The 21,873-nt window shown below is 40.2% G+C and overlaps 1 long non-coding RNA gene across 1 annotated transcript in view; it reads left to right on the forward strand.

Annotated features, from left to right (window-relative positions):
* Positions 1-4,035: 4,035 nt before the first annotated feature.
* LOC129641136 (uncharacterized) overlaps positions 4,036-21,873 on the forward strand; it is a 75,713-nt gene continuing 57,875 nt past the window's right edge. The window contains exon 1 of the long non-coding RNA XR_008709101.1: positions 4,036-4,741. This is a non-coding gene — a long non-coding RNA (uncharacterized LOC129641136). The remainder of the gene's footprint in view (positions 4,742-21,873) is intronic.

The following is a 21,873-nucleotide window of genomic DNA, read 5'->3' on the forward strand; positions in this document are numbered from 1 at the left end:
TCTACACTACTTTACCCACTCCAGTGTTCTTGGCTGGAGAATCCTAGGCGCAGGGGAGCCTGGTGGGCTGCCATCTATGGGATCGCACAGAGTCGGAAACGCCTCAAGGGACTTAGCAGCAGCAGCAGGCTTACCCTATTAGCTTTTTCTTAAGGCTTATTCTTCAGGCTTCTCAGAGACCTAAGAAACTTGGTCTCAGCGCAGAGTTCTGAGGTTGATAGAGCGAATCAATCTCGCAGAAATGATGGTGATTTCCCTGAATGAGGGTGATGGAAAGACCCATCCAGAACAGAAGGATCCTGTAAAGACCCGTCCTCATTGGCAAGCCCATGAAGTCCTGAACTATCTGGGCTGCTGTGGTTAACACTTTCAACTCAGGTCCTGGGGAGGTGGGGACATTGGGAATCTGCAGAGAATAGAGCCCCAGGAAGGGTGCAGAGTCAAAGTGAGGACCCAGAGTGTGGACATGAAGCCCCTCAATCCACAGCCGACAGGGCTACACTAAATGTAGCCTCTCCACTAAGACACTAAGTCCCTCCTCTCCAGTTAGCCCTGGGAGGCATAGGTAAGTGCTGGCCAGCTCAAGGGCCCTGTGACTTCTGCCTGGAGGGTTTCAAGGAGATGACCTTGGTTTATAGGCTGGCTGTTCATCAGAGAGTGGAAATCCCAGGCATGACATTTGTACAGTCCTGTATGAAGAGTGTGTCAGCCATCTACCCCATTACAGATAAATTCTTAGAAAGTCCTGCAAATGTAATGGGCCCTGGGAGGGAACAAGCAGGGCTTTCAGACTAGGTTTATCCCTTATTTTCTGAAGGCGAATGGCTTCAGGACCTTAAAGTCCTTGGGCTAATGGAGGGAGCCTCTATCAGCTGAGGAAGGGTACCCCGTTCCTAACAGGAGTCAACTGATGATACTGACGGACAGTGAAGGATCCCTCCCAGAAGGAAGGGGGCTACAGAGGGCACTGTCCCTGTTGTCAGGCCTGAGACTGTGCCACTTATGCCTGGTGACATGGTGAGTCCTACTCACTTCCTCCCAGAGGATCACATGGAGGTAAGGAACCTCATCCTGATCAAAGGGAGCAGCCGAAGCTCAGCAGAAGGATGATTTCCACGTTGTGCCAGAAGTCAAGGTAAGAACCCTGAATTCTTGAAAAGACCACTCGCCTCAAAACAGTGGGGGCAGAACATATTCCTTCCACTCCTGTTAACCTCAGAAGACCATGGCCTGTGGTGGGCCTATGAGGCAAACTCCTCTTCTTCCTCAGGGATCAGGGAACTATTGGCCTGGGTGGAGAAGCTTTAAGGCAAGTCAGGGAATGTTTCCAGTTGGGGAATATTTCCAGGTTCTTTCCAAGACAGTGAGGACAGCAAAGAACATGGGAACACAAATGCCAGGATGGCCACACAGTATGTTCCCTACTCTCAGCCTAGAAGGCCTCAGGCAGATTTACCAGGCCGAGGGGCCCTTCAGCTCTGACCGAGGAGTAGCAGGAAAGTTAGGGTTTGGTCTGATGGTGGTGTTCCCATGTCAACAGAAGGGGGAGTCTTGGGCTTGGCTGAGAGTAAAATTTGGTACCCTGATTTGGGACCCTGAGAGGAACCATCTGTCATTCTCAAGGAGCTTGCCACAGCTATTATTCTTGTGAGACTATGGGAAGGGGTGGCTAGATAAGCCACCCTTACTTCCTCCTCTAGGCTCACAGGGAGGTATCGGTCTTATTATGAGGAGATAGGCCTCAGGTCAAGAAGGAGGGGATTCCCCAGGCTCCACCAGACGTCAAATTGTGACACCTGAGTGGAGACTGAGGGGTCTACTCATCCCTGAATAGAGGGGACAAAGGAGAGTCATGCCCTCCCCTTTGATGTCAGTTCTAGAAAGCTCAGGGGAAGACTGTCAGGCAAAGCTCTCCCTCACTTCTTTATACCAGGCCTTCTTCTTCTTCTTCTTGAATTGGTAAGTCATATCTGACTCTTTTGTGACTCCATGGACTGTAGCCCGCCAGGCTCCTTTGTCCATGGGATATTCCAAGGAAGAATTCTAGGCTGGGTTGCCATTTCCTCCTCCAGGGGATCTTCCTGACCCAGAAACTGAGTCTGCGTCTCCTGCAGCTCCTGTATCACAGGCGGATCCTTTCCTGCTGAGCCATCAGGGAAGCCCTATATCAGGCCTAAGGGAGGTGAGATCTTCGTTGCAAAGTATAGCCACCAGTCCTGAGAAGGGAGGGGTATGGTGCCTGCCAGGCACTGTGGCAGATGGTTTACAGTTACCACCACATGCCAGCAGTCCTTCCAGACAGGGCGTGTCAAACTCCCTTCAAAGTTAACGAGCGCGAGGCACTCTCAGGGAGTTTAATGATGTGACAAACTTTTCCATGGCTGTTTAAGTGACAGGGATGGCCATAGGCCCTTGATTTGAGTTAGTCTAAAGCTGACCGTCTCACTCCTGGAAGCCTCATCTGACCTTGTGCCCTTAATTCTCTTTTTATTCTCATTACTGTGAAATGTATGAAGCATTAAGAGGGACTCTCAGGTCCAAATATTATATTGTAATACATAGCCAGAGCAATAATAATAATGCCAAAATAAGTGTGACATATGAAGAGAGGAAAAAAGAGATATTTAAGTGAGTAGATCTGATGTTAAGTGGTTTTACCACATCATTTGAAAAGTTGATTGTCTTGCTCCCTCTCCAGGACAGAGTAAGATGATTAAGTGCAAGCATTTAGAGTACTCTTTTATAATGTTAGTGAGAATGTCAATGTGTGCAACCATCGTGGAAAACAGTATTGAGGTTCCTCAAAAAATTAAAAATTGAATTACCATATGATTCAGCAAGCCCACTTCTGGGTTTTAATCCAAAGGAATTAAAATTAGACTCTCCAAGAGGTATTTTCATTCCCATATTTGTTGCAGTATTATTCACAATAACTGATACAGGGAAGCAGCCCAAATGTCTGTTGATGTATCAATGGATAGATATATGATATACACATATCATGGAGTGTTTTGTGTGTGTGTGTGTGTGTGTGTGTGTGTGTGTGTGCGTCCTCAGTCACTCAGTTGTGTCTGATTCTTTGCGACCCCATGGACTGCAGCTCACCAGGCCTCCCTGCCCTTCACTGTCTCCAAGAGTTTTCTCAAACTCATGTCCATTGAGTCAGTGATGCCATCCAACCATCTCACCCTCTGCTGCCCCCTTCTACTCCTGCCCTCAATCTTTCATTCCTAGTGTCAGGGTCTTTTCCAACGAGCCAGCTCTTTGCATCAGGTGGCCAGGGTATTGGAGTCAGATTGAGCATCAGTCCTTCCAATAAATATTCAGGGTTGATTTCCTTTAGGATGGACTGGCTTGATCTCCTTGCTGTCCAAGAGTCTCTCAAGAGTCTTCTCCAAGACCACAGTTTGAAAGCATCAGTTCTTCAGCACTCAGTCTTCTTTATGGTCCAACTCTCACATCCATACATGACTACTGGGAAAACCATAGCTTTGACTACAGGGACCTTTGTTGGCAAACAGATGTCTCCGTTTTTTAATACACTGTCTCACTTTGGAGCCTTAGGAAAATGCAGAGCCTTCAGTGAGAGGTCATTTCAAGGAAAGTTGCCTGGTGGTTAGAGAGACAGTGGGAGTGGTGAGCACAGCCAGATCCTTAGATGGAGGACCTCAGAGAATCCACAGTCTCCTGGACTTGTGATCTTTACCCTGGGTTGAGGGAGCCAGAGACCTCTCCATAAGGACCTACTTGATTATTTTATCTTGTGTGTAATTGGGCAAATTCTAGGCAAGTTCTAGATTTCTTGTTGGTACTTTAACACGTGGAAATATTCGTTATTTAGATGAACGGGTATCTGGGAGGGAAGATACTGGTCAATGACAAAAATTCTAAGAACTCTGAGTTGTTTCCAACTGGGAAAGAATCTACCTCAAGCACATTCTATGTCACATCCTCTGGTGTGAATGTTACATGATTGTCCTTGCTAGGCAACATTTAGTTCACTGTGATTTTCTTTGTCTTGGAGTTTGGGTAATGTGCTGGAGTTCGGGGGGCCTAGTGAAACAGCATGTGAAACAATTGACCAGCTTAAACTGGTTTGACGTCAAATAGATTGTTGATTAATCACACCTTGAGTCATTTTACAAAGAAGGAACTGCATGTATCCAAGAAGGAACACATGAACTCAGGATGACCCTGGAGCCAAGATCTTCAGTTTGCAAAACTGAGAAGAGAAATGATGCCCCGAGGGCCATTTACAAAGTGAGAAATCCTTCAATAAGGAAAACCTGGCTTCCTGTAACCTGAGTAGCTGAAAGGGACTAATTGAAGACTAGCCAATTAGCTTCCAAGTTAGAAATTCCCGTGACCCCTTAAATTGCACCCAGGCTCCTGGATTGAAGAGAGATTTGATACCTTGCCTCCTTCATTGGTTGGCCTTGCAGTAAAGCTCTTTTCTCTAAGGCTCTTGCCATAAGTATTGGCTTCTGTGCGCATCTGTCAGTGAGCCCATGTTCAGTGAGTTACAACAGCCCAGTTGAGATTTAGGACTTGTGACCATCTTTCTGAGGCACTGTAGCCCCTGGCAGAGTGTGGGTTCTCAGCACCCATCCTGAATGGCCACCTCGATTGAGTTTTGTCTAGAGAGTCACCTTCCGGGTTCCTGCTTCCTCACCATGGCACACCAGGATCCTCAGGATACTTTTACTTTTAAGAAACAGCTCCTAGAGCAGACATTGTTGGGGTGAGTAAACTCATTATAATGTCCCGGTAGCTAAATGTAGTTAAAATGTGTCTGTGGTCTAATAATCTCATCAGGACTGTGGGTTAGACAGGATGAGATGGTTGGATCGCATCACCGACTCAGTGGACATGAATTTGAGCAAACCCCAGAAGATAGTGAAGGACAGGGAAGCCTGGCACGCTGCAGTCCATGGGGTGGCACAGAGTCAGACATGAGAGAGCGACTGAGGAACGACAACAACACTGTGGGTTAAAGCCCCACCTAGGGGATTGTCTTCTGTATGGTTAGAATCCAAGGCTACAACTGTGGGTTAGAGACCCACCCCAAGAGGACAATGCAAAAGGTTAAATCTGCTGAGGTACTCAAAGGATTGGTTTAGAGTTCTGAACGCTGGGTTAAGGTCTCAGGCCTTTTGATTTGCTTGCCTATGTTGTCTATGTCTGACTGTTATGTGTTGGGATTGCCTAATAGGCTGTGGCTATTGGATCACTGTGGCAAAACTTTATGAAACCTTGTATTAGTGGGATTTTGATTGTGTCCAGATGATAGGATAATCTTTACTACCAGAACTATACCCCACGAGTATCTCTACCTTGTTGTTGTTGTTGAGTCACTCAGTCATGTCTAACTCTTTGCATCCCCATGGACTGCAACATGCCAGGCTTTCCTGTCCTTCACTGTCTCCCAGAGTTTACTCAGACTCACGTCCATTGAGTTGATAATGCCATCCAACCAACTCATCCTCTGTCACCCCCTTCTTATTTCTGTCTTGCTGAATAATAAATTCAGTCATGCTAATAATAAAATTATGCACTTTTCTTAACTATTTTCTCTACCTTATGTCCAATTTCCAATGAATCACCTAGTCTGTTGACTATACATTGTAAATGTCTTTTTAAATCTTTCTTTTCTCAATATTTACTACCCAGAAGAAACCAACCACTTCTCATGAGTTGACTACTCTTGACCAGATTCAAACTGAGATTAAAATCTCTTCTTGAAAATTTTCTTCGTGTTTGCCTTAGATTGCTCTCCTCTTTTCTTAAGCACCACAGACATTTGTATATAGTTATAATGTATTGCACTGAATGGCAAATATTTACTTATTCATATTCCCCAGTAGATTATAAACTTTGTGAATGACTGAATCTTTCTTGCTAATCATTGAAAAGCTAGCAACTAGCAAAAAAGGCAATATAGTGCACTCAATATAATAGCTCAAGTTAATTAAAGAAAACATCATAGGTGATTTATTAGGTGTTGTCATTTCCAGTGATTATCATAGTCCAAAAGAGACAGAACATATTAGACTTCCTTAAAAATATTCTCCTGGGGAGAAAAACACAAAAGATGATTAGCAGAAATTTTTAATATTATTGGGAAGTCTATTGGCCAATATATCTTTAAATATTATTTCATTATGTGTTTTTTAGTTAAGGAAAATGTAATATCAATGTGATCTTTTTTACCAACTTATTGCTGGGAGTTAAAAGGAGAGCGTACTCACCTTCAGTTTTGACAAACTGAGATACTGAGTTTCCTTATATCTACAATTGGATGGGAAGAAATCCAGATTATTCCACAAGTGCCATCTTTAGGAATAGACAAGTACTGATTGCCTTTACTGAAGATTAAGTGTACCACTTATGTTTATTTTTTATTCATATTTCAGACTATGCATAATGTGATTGATTACATTGATGTCCTGATCCCTCTCATCTGCCTATATCCATGCATTTTGCAGTGTTATTTGTAGCCTCACCTGCTCGTCGCTTGTATTGTCCTAAATGATGTTAGCATACGTGATGTAAGTAGAGATTTGACATGAGCTTGCACATCAGATGATGCATTCTCTTGTGCCTCTGTTATTACCATGAAAACATTCCTGACCTAGTCTGCTGGAGGATGAGAGACATTTGGGTACAGCCAGGTTACCCAGTTCACCCCAGCCAAAGTGAGCCTAGATCAGGTGACCACCAGATCACCTCAAAACATGTAAGAGAGGCCAGTCAAGATAGGCAGAACTGTGTAGCTGACTTCTAGCAGAGTGTGTGTGCATTGAGTGTTTACTGCTGCATGCCACTAAGGTTTTGTAGTTGTTTGCTATGCAGAGAAAGATAACTGGTACATTACAATCCTTTCTGTATTCAAAGTCCATTCAAAGTAGTTTCTGAAGAAGCATTAAAAAGTACTCTCATGTAAGTGGTAAACTTGAAATGAATTTTTTAAAATAATTGAGCAAAGTGATAAAAAATATTCTATCAATAAACCATAAAAAATAGAAATTCAAGGAGTATTTAATAGTGTAGAATCTCTCTTTGAACATACTGAACATCCCTCTTTCACTACTTTGGCTCTAAAAGCAGGAGCCAGGTGGCACAGACAATGTTACCTGTAAAATATTTCTTCTTCCAGATCCAGGTGACTTCATACCTACCTCCTTTGCATTTTGACTAGAGTTGTGTACTTGAGTTTTTACCTATTAGAATATGAGAGAAGTGATGTGTTTTTTATGGTTCAAGGCCGTTAAAGGATGGGCTTCCCTGGTGGCTCAAATGGTAATCCCTGGGTAGGGAAGATCCCCTGGAGAAGGAAATGACAACCCACGCCAGTGTTCCTGCCTGGAGAATTCCATGGGTAGAAGAGCCTGGTGGGCTACAGTCCATCTGGTCACAGTCGGACACAACTGAATGACTAACACATGGATTCTCCATGTTCATTCTTTCCTTCATGTATAGCTGAAAGTGAATTAATTGTAGTAGCTGTTTTGTTTTGTTTTGTTTTTAAAGAAATCCAGATCCACAGTGCACTTTTGAAGGAAAATCACCAGGTAGAATCTATAGGTTTGAATTAGAATGTGACATGAGCCAGGAAATAGACTTTGGTCTATTTGTACGGTGTTCTATTTGGCCACTAACTTTAGTTAGCCTAAATAATACAAAGTTAAATTCTCAGAATCCTTTAAATACTATGCAAGTGAATAATCTAGGTGTAACATTGTACTCATTATCTACTGCTGCTTAACATATTCACCCCAAAACATAGTAACTTGAAGCAGCTGTATGAATCATTTCATAGTTTCTGTGGGTCAGGAATTCAGAAGTGGCCTCAGTAGGTGGTTTTGTCTTAGGCTCTGTCATGAGGTTGCATTCATGAGGTTGTTTGGGGCTACAGTCATTTGAAGCTGAAATATCTGCATCCAGACTCACTCATGTGGTTATTGGCAGACTCCACTTCCTTGCTGTGTGTGTTATTCCATAGGCTTCTATAAGAGTATTCATGACAAAGCAGCTAGATTCTTCCATAGCAAATGATTCAAGAGATAAAATGCCACTGTCCTTTGTAGTCAAATCTCAGAAATGATGTACCATTACTTCTGCTGTATTCTGTTTGTCACACAAAGCAACTCAGATACAGTGTGGGCATGAATACAGAGGGAAGGGGATCCTTGGAGAATATCTGAGCATCCCTCTAGCTACTACAAACACAGTAGAGAATGGGGAGGCCTGAGATGAACTGGTGAGTGCATGCCCTACTCGAGTAATTCTGTTTATCTTTTTAGAACACTGTGTGGGTCAAAAAACCAAGTCTCATTACAACTGGAAGGAAACACTCTTTTAAAAACACTGTATATATCAGTGGAAAAGGTGGGTAGCAGGATGTTTCAGTGAAAGAGAAAATGATATACTATAGGAATATGTGTCATTTTCAAGTTATGTCAAAAGAGAAAATGTCCTTTCTGTATATCTTTGATTTGAAATGGTAAGATCTTCTTTTATTTCAGTCAGTGTTGAGGGGCAGGTGGTATAATTGTCTGATTCAAGCTGGAATAATTAGTAGCTATCATTATATGTACATTAAGGTAATGTAAAAATGTAATTTGCATAAAATGTCATCATAATAATCTTTAAGTCATTTTGCCCACTATAAAGAGGACCCAAAAGAAAGCCATATGGCTAAAATTTTAATTCTTACTACTTGTTAAAAAAACATAAAAATTGTGGTCATACCTTGATTCTCATAAATGTAGGTCTCCCAATTTTAGCTGTCTATTCAATATTTGCCAAAAAAAATGTGTTAGAGGATCATAACTATAAAAATAATTCCCATGTAGGTGGCTCCTCAATTGAGAAAAGAAGAGGTGGGTTGAATACTAGGAATATAAAAGGAAAACTGTATATATCATAATTTCTGGAACTTGGATAAAATAGAGGTACATTTCTAACAGATTAAGTTAATGGTATCAGGTAGTGGCATCTGTAATTGATAGAAGCAGAAAGAAGAATTCAGAATCTGAGGAGAGAAAGGCAAGAAAATTGGATAATAGATTTTGTTCTGTTTTAAATGTCATAATTTTTTCTCATCTTACATACAGGTCTCATATCCTTGTTATTATGGATGTATGGTGTTTGTGTGTATGATTTTTAAACCACACAGTTTAACAGTAAAACATATATATATATGTATATATATGCTTATCTTTGTGTTGTGATAGAGTTCATTTTCATGTTATCTAGAGTAGTTACCAAACCTCTGTATTAGGAAAATTCACATGGCAGATGAAGAAAATGAATTATAGTTCATGATTATATTCCCTCAAAGGGAGTTCTCTTAAAATGAAAATGACTGTTGAAGACGTCCAGATTAGGTAAAAATACTGGATGATAAAAAGGGCAGCATCATTTTTTTTTAAATTTGGTATGATGAATAACCGCTTCAAATTTCTGTAATGATATCTTGGCTGTCGATAATGGCAGAAGAGCTATTCAATAAAACAAATTTTAAGATACAGTTTTAAGATACATACCCATTTAGGTGGAAATCAGCACAGATCATTTTAGAAATCAGTATATAGTGTTGATTTTATGCTCTATAAGCATATAACATTGACTCTACTTTTAGTTTTCCATAACAACTTTTGAGTCATCGTTAGGGTATGAGGGGCAGAATACTGGGCTTGGACTTGACCTAGACCTGGAACTCCTATTTTCGATTGTGCGATATCTGGTGATTTGAGGCTCAAATCAACAGTAATGAAATGAAGGTAATGACACTTACCTCAAAGGACACTTGGGATATTATTTGTTTATCTTGGGCTTTGTTTTGTTTTAGATATTTTGTTTATTTATTTGGTTGTGCCCCCAGGTCTTAGTTGTGGCATGCAGGATTTTTTAGTTTCAGCATGAGAACTCTTGCTGTGGCGTGTGGGATCCAGTTCCCTGACCAGGGATCGAACCCGGGCCCCTTGTATTGGGAGTGCAGAGTCTAAGCTACTGCAACACCAGGGGAAGTCCCTCAGTGGGCATTTGTGAGAAGTTAATGAGCAGCACATTTGCAAATAATTTGGAACTTGAAAAGTGCTATGCAAATGTAGATTATGAATAGTTACCTCCAATTTATGCTGGAAAACAGGTGTTTTCTTTTCCTTTTCTCGTTTATTTTCCTTCCTTTCTAACCATTTTATACCTCTGTCACTGCTCCTGCTGTCACAGAACTCGTCTCTAAACAGTTCCTGTCTTATAGCCTCCTTACAGACTGCTGTTTCTGATACGCTGGGCACTAAAAATCAAAATGGAACAAAAAACAAGCTATTTGGATAGCTTATTTGAAGTTTTGCATTAAATAAATATGACTGTAATTTAAAGGCTCTGGTTTAAAACAGGAGGCAATAATTGTTCAGTAAACTGGTAGCCTTGTTTGGAATGATCAGGATCATCTACTATTTATTTACTTCCTGGTTCCTGTTGAGTTCCAGAAAGATGAAATCTGAGAAGTGTGAAACAAAAATAAATGAAATGTTATAGATTGTGGATATGTGGATAGAATATATGAACATATAAATATATTTGGGATATATAAAAGGGCACAGCTCTTCGCTAGATAATAATATGTCCACATGGAGATTACTTCAGTTCAGTTCAGTTCAGTCCCTCAGTCATATCCAACTCTGTGACCCCGTGGACTGCAGCATGCCAGGCTTCCCTGTCCATCGCCAACTCCCGGAGCTTACTCAAACTCATGTCCATTGAGTTGGTGATATCATCCAACCATCTCATCCTCTGTTGTCCCCTTCTCCTCCCACCTTCAATCTTTCCCAGCATCAGGGTCTTTTCCAGTAAGTCAGTTCTTCGTATCAGGTGGCCAAAGTATTGGCACTTCAGCTTCAACATCAGTCCTTCCATTGAATATTCAGGACTGATTTCCTTGAGGATGGACTGGTTGGATCTCCTTGCTGTCCAAGAGACTCTCAAGAGTCTTCTCCAACACCATAGTTCAAAAGCATCAATTATTCGGCACTCAGCTTTCTTTATAGTCCAACTCTCATATCCTTACATGACTACTGGAAAAATCATAGCTTTGACTAGGTGGACATTTGTTGGCAAAGTAATGTCTCTGCTTTTTAATATGCTGTCTAGGTTGGTCATAGCTTTTCTTCCAAGGAGCTGGTGTTTTTTAATTTCATGTCTGCAGTCACCGTGATCTGCAGTGATTTTGGAGACCCAAAAAATAAAGTCTCTTACTGTTTCCATTATTTCCCCATGTATTTGCCATGAAGTGATAGGACTGGATGCCATGATCTTAGTTTTCTGAATGTTGAGTTTTAAGCCAACATTTACACTCCCCTCTTTGAGTTTTATCAAGAGGCTCTTTAGTTCTTCTTCACTTTCTGCTATAAGGGTGGTGTCATCTGTATATCTGAGGTTATTGGTATTTCTCCTGGGAATCTTGATTCTAGCTTGTGCTTCATCCAGCCTGGCCTTTCTCATGATGTACTCTACATATAAGTTAAATAAACAGGGTGACAATATACGGCCTTGACGTACTTCTTTCCCTATTTGGAACCAATTTGTTGTTCCATGTCCAGTTCTAACTGTTGCTTCTTGACCTGCATACAGATTTCTCAAGAGGCAGGTCAGGTGGTCTGGTATTCCCATCTCTTTCAGAATTTTCCACAGTTTGTTTTGATCTACACAGTCAAAGGCTTTGGCATAGTCAATAAAACATAAGTAGATGTTTTTCTGGAATTCTCATGCTTTTTCCATGTTTACTTACTATTTCTCAAATCTAATGCCTTATCTCATGTCATTCTCATATCTGACTGATCTCAAAAAAAATAAAGCAATTTTATCTCTAAAATAATTCCCATGCACTGCCACACTAAAGTTCCAGTAATATTAGTGTTATCAGTAATAGCCTGTATAAGGTATTAAATAAATAGAAATGTACAAAATTTTTAAGAAATATACAACCAGGTAAATATCATAATAAAGATATTTCTGAAAACCCCTTCACTTGTCTTCCTTAGCTCCTGTGCATAGCAGCGTCAGAGAATTTAACACAGTGCTCTGTACAGGCTGATTTTCTTGAGTGTCTCCCAGACTCGTCTGTAAACGCTGTTAGAGAGCAAATCACATCTTACTCTCCTTGCATTAAAACTACTAAGACTTGGTAAGACTGATATTTAGTAGTTCTCAATAAGTGTTTTTGAATGGATGAGTAAAAGATGAGAGCAAAGAGGAGAGATGACTGATACAAGCAAAGATAGAGAAAAATTCACACATAGTATTAGCATTTTAAAAATTATATATTTATTTATTTTTGGCTGTGCTGGGTCTTTGTTGCTGTGTGGGCTTTTCTCTAGTTGCTGGGAGTGGGGGCTACTCTCTAGTTATGGTGCGGTGGCTTCTCTTATCGTGGAGCACAGGCTCTAGGGCATGCGCAGGCTTCAGTAGTTGTGGCTCCCGGGCTCTAGAGCACAGACTCAGTAGTTGTGGCACATGGCCTTAGTTGCCACATGCTCCATGGCGTGTGGGATCTTCCCAGATCAGGAATCAAACCCATGTCTCCTGCACTAACAGGTGGATTCTTTACCACTGAGCCACCAGGGCAACCCTAGTATTAACATGTAATCTGTCTTTCTGTCTCTCATTTTGATTTTTTGTTTTTTGAGTTTTATTTTCTATTTTTTTAAGTTCATTTATGAGTAATTGCCATATCATTGTCATTTTTGGTAAATCTGTGCAGTTGTGAATCTGTCACTACAATCCACTTTCAAATGTATTCCATTGTATGGATATATCTCGTTTTGTTCATCCATTCATCTTTGTTTTACAGACCTACCCTTTTTTCAGTTTAATCTTTCTTTGGGCTCTGCTAGTTTTATGGGGTAATTTCTGAGCCTGGCTTCCCCCCAGTGGCTGGAAGAAGCCTTTTTAGTTTTCCCAGAGTCTTTCTGGTTTTCACTCTCAACTTTTGTCAGTTAATCACTATATGCCTCTTTTAAAAGCTTTTCCCCAATGTCAATTATTATATTTAACATTATCTGTTTCCACTGTCATTTTTAAAAATTATTTACTTGGCTGTCCCAGGTCTTAGTTGTGACATGCAGGATCTTTTTAGTTGTAGCATGCAAAATCTTTAGGAATGGCATGTGGGATTTAGGTCCCCAACCAGGGATTGAACCTAGGCCCCCTTCCTTGGGAGCTCAGAGTCTTAACTACTGGACGACCAAGGAAGTCCCTGCACTGTCTCTATAGAAACTATTCCCTTCATTTTTCTCAAATGCCTGATTCTCATTCATTTTCTTTCACTAGAATACTATCCCAGTTAACCACAGTAAACAATTATTTTTTTTAATTTTACCGTTGCCTGTTTCAGGGAATACGGGGAATATGTGTGTTCTACCTATGATTAGTGATGGAGTTCTCATTGCCAGCTGAACTTTTGAAGATCCTATTTTAGTGTTTGCTCTTTGACCACTCCTGGCCCAACTATCAGTGGTGGAGTTCTCCAAGAAGCAGACTCTAAGATGAAGATTAGCATGCAAAAATTGTATTATGGAGTGCTCTTGGCATCAGCATCTGTTGGAAAGAAAGAAGGAAGCAGGATTTGTAAAGAGGGAAGGTTGGGCTGTGAGTGCAGCGTCCGTGAAAGCTTCATACAACTGAATGAAGCTCTGAAGCTGGGAAGGATGGCCCTGCAAAGTAGTCCAGAGTTGAGGCAAGGGAAGCATACCTTTGTATTGGTTAGTAAAAGTGACTTTGAGCAAGACAACTCCATCAGTGGAGACAATTCTTAAGGAGGGCTTCTCTTTAAGAGATTAGGGCTGTCTGTCAACACTTCTCATTACAGCTGAGAAAATAAATCCTTCTGTCTTTAAGGGGAATCCAGATTGTATATCTAGCATCATGGAATCAGAAGGATTTTTCTCACTGATGACATGAAAGGCAAAGGGTTAGTCGAGGCATAAAGGATGGATCCAAGGTTTTTAGCCTGTGCAACTAGAAGGATGGGAGTCGCTATTAACTGAGATGGCACAGGCAATAAATGAAGTTCTTTGAGAGGGATTTCAGAAATTATATTTGGGCCATATTGTGTGTGAGATATCGATTAAACATCCAAAAAGGTATGTCAAGTTGACAGTTGAATATATGTCTAAGACCCAAGATGATTTTATTAATAACTGCCAGTATTTTTGCGTTGTTATTTTCTTTTTGTTTTCTGGTAACTTTTAAATATATTTTCAGTCAACTTCCTTAGTACAAATCCCTGGTTGTTCCATTTACTGAAATCTTGGAAGTCTAATAATAATTTTTTAATATATTTCCACACTTGAATGGCAACTTGAGTACATATCTATTCCTGTGGAATTGTCCTTATTACTTTTTTCAAGCATTTCAGGTATTTATGAGTATTTCTAGACTGTTTCTCTTCATCTAGTCTGTAGTGGTAGGCTCAGTGGTAAAGAATCCACCTGCAAGGCAGGAAATACAGGTTTGATCCCTAGGTTGGGAAAATCCCCTGGAGAAGAAAATGGCAGCCCACTCCAGTATTCTTGTGTGAGAAATCCCATGGACAGAGGAGCCTGGCGAGCTATGGTCTATGGGGTTGCAAAAAGAGTTGTGCATGACTTGGTGACTAAAAAGCAACAATATTGTCATAGAACCCATGCTTAAGTTATTGTTTGTAGATATATCCTTGAACATAATCAACAGCAAAAATCTACCTACATCCAGTGTTTTAAGACACTCAAATTTGTTGATTGATTTTGGCTTTTTCTCAATCACTGAGGCCAATGAAGACTTATTATTCATAAGATGGGGCATCTGCTGATATTTAAAAAGCTCAGTATTATTTTTGATTAATATTTTGTCCCAATTATGCAGATTTATTTTGGATGGTTAATATCAAATCATCTGTTAATATTTTTGTCTTATCTCTGTTGTTATAGAAGTCATATAAAATACTTCTGGTCTTAGAATATGTTCATTTCTTATTTTTTGGTTTCAAACCCTCCTCTGGTTGAGCAGTTAGAAATGAGTAATAAATCTTTTAGTCACTCAGATATCTTAATATCAATTTAGAATTTTTGATTTATATATTAAAGATGAATAGAGGTTTATCTCATAGGTAGTGGTATGGAGTACAAGTAACAAAGAAGAGTAAGTCCTAAATAATAATGTCACAGGTTATATACAAGGAAATGTGTAGTCAGAGTGAGTATATGGGCAGAAATAGTGGCCTATTTTTATATTGAATTCCATATATCTGTGTGTGTGTGTGTATGTATATCAGATCAGTCGCTCAGTCGTGTCTGACTCTTTGCGACCCCATGAAATCACAGCATGCCAGGCCTCCCTGTCCATCACTAACTCCCGGAGTTCACACAGACTCATGTCCATCGAGTCAGTGATGCCATCCAGCCATCTCATCCTCTGTCGTCCCCTTCTCCTTCTGCCCCCAATCCCTCCCAGCATCAGAGTCTTTTCCAATGAGTCAACTCTTCGCATGAGGTGGCCAAAGTATTAGAGTTTCAGCTTTAGCATCATTCCTTCCAAAGAAATCCCAGGGCTGATCTCCTTCAGAATGGACTGGTTGGATCTCCTTGCAGTCCAAGGGACTCTCAAGAGTCTTCTCCAACACCACAGTTCAAAAGCATCAATTCTTCGGCGCTCAGCCTTCTTCACAGTCCAACTCTCACATCCAGGCATGACCACAGGAAAAACCATAGCCTTGACTAGACGAACCTTTGTTGGCAAAGTAATGTCTCTGCTTTTGAATATGCTATCTAGGTTGGTCATAACTTTCCTTCCAAGGAGTAAGTGTCTTTTAATTTCATGGCTGCAGTCACCATCTGTAGTGATTTTGGAGCCCAGAAAAATAAAGTCTGACACTGTTTCCACTGTTTCCCCATCTATTTCCCATGAAGTGATGGGGCCAGATGCCATGATCTTAGTTTTCTGAATGTTGAGCTTTAAGCCAACTTTTTCACTCTCCACTTTCACTTTCATCAAGAGGCTTTTTAGTTCCTCTTTACTTTCTGCCATAAGAGTGGTGTCATCTGCATATCTGAGGTTATTGATATTTCTCCTGGCAATCTTGATTCCAGCTTGTGCTTCTTCCAGTCCAGTGTTTCTCATGATGTACTGTGCATATAAGTTAAATAAGCAGGGTGACAATATACAGCCTTGACGAACTCCTTTTCCTATTTGGAACCAGTCTGTTGTTCCATGTCCAGTTCTAACTGTTGCTTCCTGACCTGCATACAGATTTCTCAAGAGGCAGATCAGGTGGTCTGGTATTCCCATCTCTATGTATGTATGTATATACATATTTCATATGTATGTATGTATATACATACATATGAAATATATTATTGAAATATATAGCTGGCTTCAGGTTCACAGAAATTCTTTACTCTTAAACTAGCCAGGTAATAAGGAGTTTTATATGCTGCCTGTGTTTTCATGAATATTTCTATTGTTGAGTTTAGCATCAATAACAAAATCCCACAGCCTAGTAGACAGATCTAGGACTTTGAAAGATTACAGACAATAATTATGGTGAATCTGTTCCTACAGGTTAAATCCTGTGGTCCTCTATTAAAAACATGCTCATTTAGTGACACTTTAGTAAAAATACCATGAATTAAATTAGGAAGAGAAACCAAATCTTTTAAAAAGATGGTACTTTTTCAAAGTCAGTGATAGTGACTCTTTGGAATAGAACCCTAGCATCATTTCCAGTATTCCTCATGACCACAAAATCCAAGGCTTCAATTTGACATTTAGTTTGTATTGTGGATATTGATTTCCTAGGGAAAAACAAAATGTGCTACTGTGGTCCTGTGTGCTTTATTGACCAAATAAATGCTGATTAAGAAGGCTTATGTACTATCCTTTAGTTTGTGTATTACTGCAAATTTATTTCAACGAAGCTTCTTTAATGATGGCTGATTGCAACTACATATATTAATAAACAGTACTACTAATTTACAAACTGATTATAGATTTATTTGTTTTGTAGGCCTGCCTTAGCCCAGATAAAACCTTCAGTGTATTTTACAGTATTTTGTGAGGAGCTTTATAATTAAGTTTATGTTTAAGTGGGAAGAGGCATGACAATACAATGCAGTTCCTCAAATCCTTTGATTTTTGCTGACTGCACTGAAAAGTACAAAAGCCAAAGAAGGCTACCAGATATTTTTATGACTAAGTTATAAATGATGTCTTTTGTTAAATATTTTTTCTAAAAATATAGTATCTTGGTTAAGTTAAAAGTGTTTTGCATCCCACCCAAGATACTGAAGACTCAAAAGCTATGACATTTCTCGTCAATATTTCCTACCCCCACATTCATTTAATATTACCTTAGTTAATTTTTCCTATATATTGATTATTATGAGAAATCTGGGTATAATTCAGCTTTATTAGATATACTAAATTAACCATTCTTCAGTTAAGTCGCTCAGTCATGTCTGATTCTTTGCGACCCCATGGACTGCAGCATGCCAGGCTTCCCTGTCCATCGCCAACTCCTGGAGCTTGCTCAAACTCATGTCCATTGAGTCAGTGATGCCATCCATCCATCTCATCCTCTGTCATCCCCTTATCCTCCTGCCTTCAGTCTTTCCCAGAATCAGGGTCTTTTCCAATGAGTTAGTTCTTCACATCGGGTGCCCACAGTATTGGAGCTTCAGCTTCAGCATCAGTCTTTCCAGTGAATATTTAGAACTGATTTCCTTTGGGATTGACTGGTTCGATCTCCTTGCAGTCCGAGGGACTCTCAAGAGTCTTCTCCAACACCACAGTTCAAAAGCATCACACTAGGGCTCGAACCTGCAACTGATGCAGTGGAGGCACAGTGTCTTAACCACTAGACCACCAGGGAAATCCCCAAATAAACCTTCTTAATGCAGTCATTCTGCATTGCTAGCACTCTTACTGAATGGCATGGTTCAGGTCTATTTCATTGAACACTACCACTAAACAAGAGAATATAATCAATGTTTTTAGAACACCTTCACACACAACAGAATACACATTTTTTCCCCAAGTCCACAGGAACACACTCCAAGACAGGCCATGTGCTAAGCCTCAGTACTAACCTCAAAAAATGTACAGGAATTGAAATATAATGTATACTCTTTGACCATAATGGAATCAAACTAGGAATCAGTAATGGAAAAAAATAGAAGAATCTTCAAACACTTACAAATTAAATAACACATTTCTAAGTGTTTTGTGGGTCAAAGAGGAAAGCTCAAGAGAAGTAAAAAATACATCAAACTGAATCAAAATGAAAATACAAGATATCAAAATTTGTGGGACACAGCTAAAGTAGTTCTGAGAGTGAAGTTTATAACACTATGTGTTTTCATTACAAAAGAGGAAAAGTCTTAAATTGATAATCCATGCACCCATTTCAGCAATTAAAAATAACAAAATATATCCAAAGCAAGCAGAAAGTGATAATAAAGATAAGACCAGAAATCAGTTAAATTGAAAACATAAAACAGTAGAGGAAAATAGCAAAATCAATTGCTGGTTCTTTGGAAAGATCCATAAAATTGATAACAACTGTAAAATAGAAAGGAAAAAACTTCACTAATATCAGCAATCAAACAGTAGCTGTCATTACGTATGCATAAGGGGGTGTTATATACAACTAACAAAATCTTGCAGAATCTGTATGTAGGAAACTACAAAATCCTAATGATATAAATCAAAGAGAATCTGAGTAAATGGAGAAATATCCATGTTTATGAATTGGAAGACTGACCATAGTAAAGATGTCAGTTCTCCTCAGATGGATCTATAGACTGAACACAAATGAGTCTGTTGTTACTGAAAAACAAACTCACAGAAATTGTTTATCATTGCTCTCCATATTGCCAGTTGGTTCCCTGGTGCCTGGTGTCTCAGGCAGTAAAGAATCTCCCTGCAATGCAAAAGACTTGAGTTTAATCCCTGGGTGGGGAAGATCCCCTGGAAAAGGACATGGCAACCCACTCCAGTATTGTTACCTGTAGGATCCCATGGACAGAGAAGCCTGGCAGACTACAGTCATGTCCGACTCTTTGCAACCTCATGGACTGCAGCATGTCAGGCCTCTCTGGCCCTCACCATCTCCTAAAGTTTGCCCAAGTTCATGTCCATTACATTGGTGTTGCCATCCTCTGATGCCCTCTTCTTCTGCCCTCAATCTTTCCCAGCATCAGGGACTTTTCCAATGAGTCAGCTGTTCACATCACATAACCAAAATACTGGAATTTCAGCTTCAGCAACAGTCCTTCCAATGAGTATTCAGGGTTGATTTCCCTTAAGATTGATTGATTTAATCTCCTTGCAGTCCAAAGGACTCGAAGGAGTCTTCTCCAGCACCATAATTCGAAGGCATCAATTCTTTGGTGCTCTGCATTCTTTACGGTTTAGCTCTCACAACTGTACGCAACCATTGGTAAGCCCATAGCCTTCATTATACAGGCCTTTGTTGGCAGAGTAGTGTCTCTGCTTTTCAACATACTCTCTAGGTTTGTCATAGCTTTCCTGCCAAGAAGCAAACGCCTTCTGATTTCATGGCTGCAGTCACCATCCACAGTGATTTTAGAGCCCAAGAAAAGGAAATCTGACACGACTTCCACCTTTCCCCCCCTCTATTTGCTATGAAGTAATGAGACCAGATTGGCTAGTTGTCTGTGAACTTCCAAATTTTCAAGCTGGTTTTATTTTTTTTATTTTTTTTTCTTTCTTTTTTTTTTGGTCTTTTTTATTATTTATTTTAATTGGAGGTTAATTACTTTACAATATTGTATTGGTTTTGCCATATATCAACTTGAATCCTCCACGGGTGTACACGTGTTCCCCATCCTGAACCCCCCTCGCATCACCCTCCCCATACCATCCCTCTGGGTCATAGAAAAGGCAGAGGAACCTGAGTTCAAATTGCCAACATTCGCTGGATCATTGAAAAAGTAAGAGAGTTCCAGAAAAGCATCTACTTCTGCTTTATTGACTATGCCAAAGCCTTTGACTGTGTGGATCACAATAAACTGTGGAAAATTCTGAAAGAGAAGGGAATACCAGACCACCTGACCTGCCTCTTAAGAAACCTGTATGCAGGTCAGGAAGCAACAGTTAGAACTGGACATGGAACAACAGACTGGTTCCAAATAGGAAAAGGAGTACATCAAGGCTGTATATTGTCACCCTGCTTATTTAACTTATATGCAGAGCACATCATGAGAAACACTGGGCTGGATGAAGCACAAGCTGGAATCTAGATTGCCAGGAGAGGTATCAATAACCTCAGATATGCAGATGACACCACCCTTATGGCAGAAAATGAAGAAGAACTAAAGAGCCTCTTGATGAAAGTGAAAGAGGAGACTGAAAAAGTTGGCTTAAAGCTCAACATTCAGAAAACGAAGATCATGGCATCTGGCCCCATCACTTCATGGCAAATAGATGGGGAAACTGTGGAGACAGTGGCTGACTTTATTGTTTTAGGCTCCAAAATCACTGCAGATGGCAACTGCAGTCATGAGATTAAAAGACACTTACTCCTTGGAAGGAAAGTTATGACCAACTTAGACAGCATATTAAAAAGCAGAGACATTACTTTGTCAACCAAGGTCCGTCTAGTCAAAGCTATGGTTTTTCCAGTGGTCATGTATGGATGTGAGAGTTGGACTATAAAGAACACTGAGTGCCGAAGAATTGATGCTTTTCAACTTTGATGTTGGAGAAGATTCTTGGGAGTCCCTTGGACCGCAAGGAAATCCAACCAGTCCATCTTAAAGGAGATCAGTCCTGAATGTTCAATGGAAAGACTGATGTTGAAGCTGAAACTCCAATATTTTGGCCACCTGATGCAAAGAGCTGACTCATTTGAAAAGACCCTAATGTTGGGAAAGACTGAAGGCAGAAGGAGGAGGGGATGACAGAGGGTAAGATGGTTAGATGGCATCACCGACTCAATGGACATGAGTTTGGGTAAACTCTGGGAGTTGGTGATGGACAGGAAGGCCTCACATGCTGTGGTTCATGGGGTCGCAAAGAGTTGGACACGACTCAGCAACTGAACTGAACTGAACTGAATGAAGCCAGATGCCATGATCTTAGTTTTTTTTAATATTTAGTCTTAAGCCTTAACCTTAAGTCTTAAGCTTTCATTCTCCTCCTTCACTCTCATCAAGAGGCTGTTTAGTTCATCTTCATTTTGTGCCATTAGAGTGGTATCATATGCATATGTGAGGCTGTTGTTTCTCCTGCTTGTCTTGCTTCCAGCTTGTAACTCATCCAGCCCAGCATTTCTCATGATGTGCTCAGTGTATAGATTAAACAAACATGGTGACAGTATGACACCCTGTCATATTCCTTTCTCAGTCTTGAGCCAATCACTTGTTCCATACAGGGTCCTAGCTGTTGCTTCCTGACCTGCATGCAGGTTTCTCAGGAGACAGGTAAGATGGTCTGGTATTCCCATCTCTTTATGAGCTTTCCACAGTTTATTATGGTCCACACAGTCAAAGGCTTTGGCGTAGCTGTTGAAACCCAGATAGATGTTTTTCTGGAATTCCCTAGTTTTCACATAATCAAGGCCAGTATGATATGAAAGTAATTGACAAATATATGTAACTCAATCCAATGTTCAACAAATATGCATTGAAAAAACACTTATCCATTTTGTGTTCTCATGGAGGTTAAGATATGATACTGACCAGCTTTTCAGGACATTTTTTTTGTCTTTGGTGGGCACAAAAATATTATATGAAGAATTCTTTAAACATTTTTATATCTGGACAAAAATAGTTTTAATAATACAGCTATCTCCCAAGGTCATGTTGTGCC

This window comes from Bubalus kerabau, unplaced genomic scaffold (genome assembly GCF_029407905.1).
Source record: "Bubalus kerabau isolate K-KA32 ecotype Philippines breed swamp buffalo unplaced genomic scaffold, PCC_UOA_SB_1v2 scaffold_76, whole genome shotgun sequence".
Classification (NCBI taxonomy): Eukaryota; Metazoa; Chordata; class Mammalia; order Artiodactyla; family Bovidae; genus Bubalus; species Bubalus kerabau.